The sequence below is a fragment of the Zophobas morio genome, unplaced genomic scaffold (genome assembly GCF_036711695.1).
Source record: "Zophobas morio isolate AGI-343-1 ecotype UQ-CSIRO unplaced genomic scaffold, CSIRO_AGI_Zmor_V1 ptg000009l, whole genome shotgun sequence".
NCBI classification, from domain to species: Eukaryota; Metazoa; Arthropoda; class Insecta; order Coleoptera; family Tenebrionidae; genus Zophobas; species Zophobas morio.
Genome location: NW_026972114.1, coordinates 6,649,205 through 6,655,204, shown reverse-complemented (window position 1 = coordinate 6,655,204; position 6,000 = coordinate 6,649,205). Strand labels below are relative to the sequence as shown.

Here is a 6,000-nt window from a genome sequence, read left to right as displayed (position 1 = left end):
TGATTAGTTTTACTAAATTTATTTTATCCAACGAAAAAAAAAGGTGTAGGGTGGCTAGACGGACATATTTTGATTAAAACTTTGCTTTGCTTGCGATAACCTTGAAATGTTTGCAAGAGTTCAAAGCATTCCGATTTTCCAGTTCGTTATTTAATCCATAAAATAAATTGACTCATTCATTATCTTTTTTGAGTTGCCTTTTATACGCCATTCTAAAAATATTTTGGTGAGCGTTTTACCACCTACATGGTATTCACATATAAAATTTGCCAATAATCGCTCCGGTAATTTAGGAAACTATCTGTCCAATAAAAATCGACACAGACAGACGACAGGCGGAAAAGCGTGACACTTTTTCGTACTCTAGGGGTCATGAAACGTTGGAAAAATCTAAAAATAACCATTCGGCGGATGGTCTTCATTACAATACTTCCTTAGCTTACGCAAGGGAAATAAAGTCGTAAAAAATGTTAAAATATAATTCATCAATAAAGTATTTACTTAATTAACTAAAAGTTTTATAAAGTTGTTTACAACTCTTCACACTGCTGATGCACAATCAATATTACGGGATATTTTTCAATAACGTTCCTCAAATAATTTATATAAACAATTTTTTTCTGCACTAATTTTTTTCAGCAGTTTTGACCTAAAGTCATACAACTGAAAGAACACCACCGCTGCATCTAAAAGTTAAAAATTTGTTTAGTAATTACTAATTATTTCAGATGATCTTTTTGTTGAAACAAAAAGAAAGTAAACCGGTTAGCATATTATTTTTCTGAAATATTCTGGATAAGCATCTCACTGGGGTACGTGTTAAAAAAACTCAGTTCCCGGAGCTTGAAGGCGGCGAATAATTAGATTCCCTGCTTGTGTGGTTGTTGGAAGTTTTATTGTACATTATTTGTAATTATAACATAAATTCACGGGCCTGCTTTTTTGATATTTGAAAAATTGTGTTCAATGTGACAGCAGACTTATGCTGAATAATTTCTCCATTACGTAAGAATTTTTCTCAAAAATGTTTCAAATTACTTTGTTTTTAATTAATAACTTATTTAGGTATTTTAAAAACTAAATTACAATAAAATATGTTTAAATCTAATGGGAACACACAGTAAAATAGTAAATATAGCAAAAAGAGTAAATTAAAGCAATAAAGTTTTCGCAAAATTAGTTGCACAAACTTACACTACAGTTGTAATGTAGCTGATAAACTAAATAGTTTGTCAAGAATAGATTAAGTATATCAACCTCTTGCATAATTCAAAAACCTGATTGAAGTTTTAAAATAGTTTTCTCATTTTTGGCACCACGAAGTCTATTAAGCGCTAAATAGATCTCAGACAATTTGGCTAAAGCTGATTTGTGGTTACTTTAAAATTTCACGTAAATTTTGTCCCAAAAACGTTGTTCAAACCCTCTTAAAATATTGTTAGGAACATTTTAATATAAATGAATATTTTAAAGTTACGTGTACCCTGGTCTTGAAGAAAATCGAAATTCCGGTAAGCAAGTATTAATTTGCGCACTGACTGCATAAATAAGTAAACTGAAACTGAAATGGCACTTACAGTGATAAATATGAATTCTTTAAATATGCATTTATCTACTCCAGTAAATTTATGGAATCTTCATATTTCAAGCGTAAGTTATAATTTTTTTGCAACAAAAAATGTAATAACCAAAAACTGTTAAAAGGTTTTTTCATAAACATCATGGAGCATTCCTAACCTTTGTTTTGAGAGAAAATATTTTTGTTGCTATTATTTTAAGACCACGTAAAAATGTTTGGTGGTTTTCGCTGCGTTGTTTAATTATTTAGCTACTATTGTTTTCCCTGCTAATTAAAATGTGGAGTTAATTTTTTGGGAAATTTATTACCATATATTATTAATAAGCTATTTTTAAACAGGATGTCAGCGTTTTTCACTGTCTAAATGATATAACTCATAGACAGTGGATTTGTGCAAATAAGGGAGCAAACCGACAGTGCAATGCCCCTGAACCTCGCGTTTGAGCAATTAAGATGAGTTTTTCTGTCAAACCGACGTATATGCGGTCGTGTTGATACTACACATTGGATATTAAACGTAAAGATCATCGCATTACAAGCTCAGTTTTATCGAGAAAATTATTGAGAGAACAATTTTTACATTTTTTATTTGGAACATTTTTATTACAGTATAATATTCTTAAAAGCTCAATCGAATCATTCTCAAAATTAAATGTAGTGATTTATCCAAACACGTAATGTGATGGAAAATATATAATCTCATATAATTGTTTCTTAGCACTTAGGAACAAACCCATGCGTCTCAAACACAGTTCCTTCCGAAAGCTATCGCTGGGTTACTTTGTAGTTTGGGTCTTCTCTAACAGCTTTTCCCAAGCGCAGAATCCCGTGCTGTACCAGCCGGCGTCTGCTGGCGTCGCGACGCTTCATCTGTAGTGTGCGTGTCGGTGTTAAAGCTTGCAGTAGCCCAAGCTTTCGGTCACCCGGACGCGAAGTTATCTCAACGCCGGTAGACGCTCTCTATAAAACTTTTAACAACTCAGTGAAAGTGGTTCGAATGTGAACATTTGCTTTCCTTGACACATTGTTTCGGCAACAGGTAAAAAATAACTGTTGTTAGCGGAATGAGAAATATTCGGTTACAAGACTAGGTTACTGCAAACTTGCTTCTTGTTTGCTTTTTGAAAGACGAAAATAGGGTAATGGAAAGATAACACTCTGTTATAATTAACTTTATGCGAAATAACAGTTCTTATAATGTTATGATAGTAATTACTAAAATTACGTGGGACACCTTCAAGCGACACTTTCGCTAAGCATAATTTGGATTTTCCTACTTCAGAGGTTGTTAGTTTTATTCATTAATTTATATTAGGGAAGAGCAGTCTTGTTGCTCGTTTATCAAGTTAATGTTTATTAATGTTTGCTACTTTGCGTCGCAAGAAAAGTGCATACATTTTATAATTGACGCTTTACTTTCAACAATGTTTGAAAGGATTACGCTGTGTGTTAGTTAATCATTTTTTTTTTGTCTGGCTCAAACATTTCTAAACATTATCTGAGCAACATTGAGGCTGCGTAACAATAACTCTTTCCTACTTCATTAAATTGTAACTGTATCCTTGTAAATAAAACTTCTTTCTTGTCTCGTGGAGAAACTGGTTTATTATTGGCAGGGGCTGTCTTTCTAAAATACATTTCGTTCCGAGTTTTCCTTTGACACAATTTTTGCATTTACGATCGAGTCGAAATAAGTGGTTTCCAAAAAACAAACCGGAGCTTTTGACTTTATGACTTTTTTTGTAATATAAGTACAAAGATGTAGTAAGTTTTTTGTTTATTTCCGGTGTTATGATGACAAAAAACCTAAATATTTACAGCTGCGGTATTTACACATAATATTTCGTAATGTTAACTTTATGGTATTCATATTTGAAACAATTACTACCTAAAATAAAAAATTAATATAAAAAAAATATCTTTACATTGACTTAAAAAAGCTGTGTGCTTGTGTTATAAATGTGTGTATTTAAAGGATCCATTAACCTTTTTTGGTTTTTATAATTTCGAAAAAGAAATATTTAACTTTTTAAGAGAATTTGTGGAAACTTGACTTAGTGTAGGTTTTTCTGCCATGTTTAAGCTTCCCGTGTACACAGCAATCATTTAAAGTTTTTTTCAAGTAGATGTTTCCGTCGGAAAGATATCTGTTTACTTAACAACAGAGAAGTAAATTGATTTTTCTGTTGATAAAAAAAATGTTGGTATTTAAATTCATGACGGAGCAGCCATGTCGGCTAAAAATATCTAAAAATATAAAATCCCTTGTTGTTATTTTATTTGGAAGTTACGTATATGTCCAGATTTTGTGATCCAATTTATTCAAACAGAAATGATTTAATTGGGTTTAGTTGTTGTTTTCGAAGATGTTTTCCTTCTACTTATTGGTACAGAAAATGTTCCAATATTATTTGCGTAATATTACTTCATGAGTTTTCCATCGATGCAATTTTAAATTGTTGTTTTCAGTGATGGTTTTCATCTGTTTATACAGAAAATTTTCCAATAATATTTGTATATTATTACCTGGTAATAAGGTAATAAAATGTTTGCAGTACTTTTTCTGCATTATTTGTTAAATATTCTAGAAAATTTTGAAAAAAAAAATCTTTGATTTTGCCGTAGAGGAATCAAAGTATGGCAAGTATAGTTCATAAAATTAGGTTATCAGTTATCATCTTGTAAAATAAAAAATCTGGATACGTTTGTTCATTAATCAGGGACTGAAAACAAGAAGTAGCTCCAAGATTACTTTTAGCACCTGCTTTGTTTGAAAAAAATCGTCTTCGTCCTTTATAATAAATCCTGCGATTTTTTTCAAACAAAAAAATTAACGATTGGAGATAAAATTTTGACTCTAAAATAAGTTTGCTAATTAAAATGTATCTTCTTCTTTTTGTTCTTCAAACTGTTGATGACGTCACCGCAAATATTACTTAAGTAAATATCATTTTAAATGCACCCTACGACATATTTCTTAACCTGATGTTTACTCCCATCATTAACTTGACTTTCAAGTGTACCTACCAGAAAATTTCGGATCAGTGTAGTGTCTCCTTCATTTACGGTTTTATTGCATGGCGAAACAAATCACGAACGGAATGGAAAAAAAAGGTCTTTCATTAGACCCAAGAGAGTCATAAAGTAGAGTATTTAACCCAACTGTCGCAATACTAAAGACTGAGAAGTGATATATGAACTAGAAAATTAAATTAAATTTTGAAGCATTGGAAAATGTTACCTAAATAAGGTTATCGATTTTTTCGAGTTGTGTAGCAACTTTTGTGTTAAGTTTATAATTATAATATTTATTATAACAAAATTAAATTTCTCTTGCTTTTAAGGCTGTGATAATGAAATAAAATGACACGTGCTGATCTGAAAAGATTTGAAATTAGTTCTAAAATTTTAATTTCACAAGTAATTACAATGACATCACTCTTTGATACCATGCTTTCCCAAAGATGTTTATCCAGGTTTTGGTGTAAAATATTGTAAAAACACGCTCCACTTGTTGGCGGGAAAATTCAAATCAATAGATTTTGAGTGGAGCGCAGCCAGCTGGAGCGACAAATGACAGACCAATGAAACCTAGTTATTGGTACATGCGCAAAACCTACCACAAGATTTGTGTTCAAGATTTTTTTGAGATTCAATTCATATTTGACTGCAACTCAGTGTAGTCTTTTAGAACAAGCTTTTGCGTTTTTAAGAAAAGCAATAAATATTTATATAACAATTTATAATAAAATAGAAAAGCAATATAGCTTCGAAACAGATATTCGAAATTATATAGACCGGACAAATTATTTTATCTACTTTTGTAAGCTTTGGTTTTTCTAAAAGCTTAGGTTCAAACGTTGAAACAATAAACATTTTAACTAATTTTAATTTCTTAGCAAATAAGAGTCTTACAGTTTTTATATTTTCATTGTTTTTACTTATAAAAATCATAAATCAAAAGCACCCATACTGAATCTCTAGCAGACACCTGAGTAGCCGGCAACACGAATTGTTTATAACTTGAAATCTACATACTACCCGACTAGCAATTTAATTATCTAAGACCCAAAACAAATTTAATTTAGGTAACAATATATCGTGGTTCACTACATCAAAGGCTTTGATAGGTGCGTGTACACTACAGCTACCTACTTTTCATCATCTCAACTAGTACTGTAGTTTCATAAATGTAAATAAATTATCTAATAGTTAATATAGGAACATTGAATTTTTTTCTGTGAAAGGATTAGTTATTATTTTAATTAAGCAATTAATATTTTAGGCAGTTATTAAAATACTGCTAGCAATTACTTTGGAAGGTTTAGGCTTCCTCCAGATTTAGTTCAATGGCTTAGCAGTTGAATAGGTGTTCCAATATGGGTAAAGAAATATTTGCTTTAAACAAGTAAAATGAGTTC

General features: G+C 30.9%; 1 protein-coding gene across 1 annotated transcript in view; it reads left to right on the top strand.

Annotated features, from left to right (window-relative positions):
- The first annotated feature begins 2,474 nt into the window (after positions 1 to 2,474).
- The window catches only part of LOC135125784 (metabotropic glutamate receptor 2-like), a 1,169,526-nt gene continuing 1,166,000 nt past the window's right edge, over positions 2,475 to 6,000 (top strand). Inside the window, exon 1 of the mRNA XM_064051468.1 lies at positions 2,475 to 2,618. The gene's annotated coding sequence lies outside the window, so the exon portion shown is untranslated. The remainder of the gene's footprint in view (positions 2,619 to 6,000) is intronic.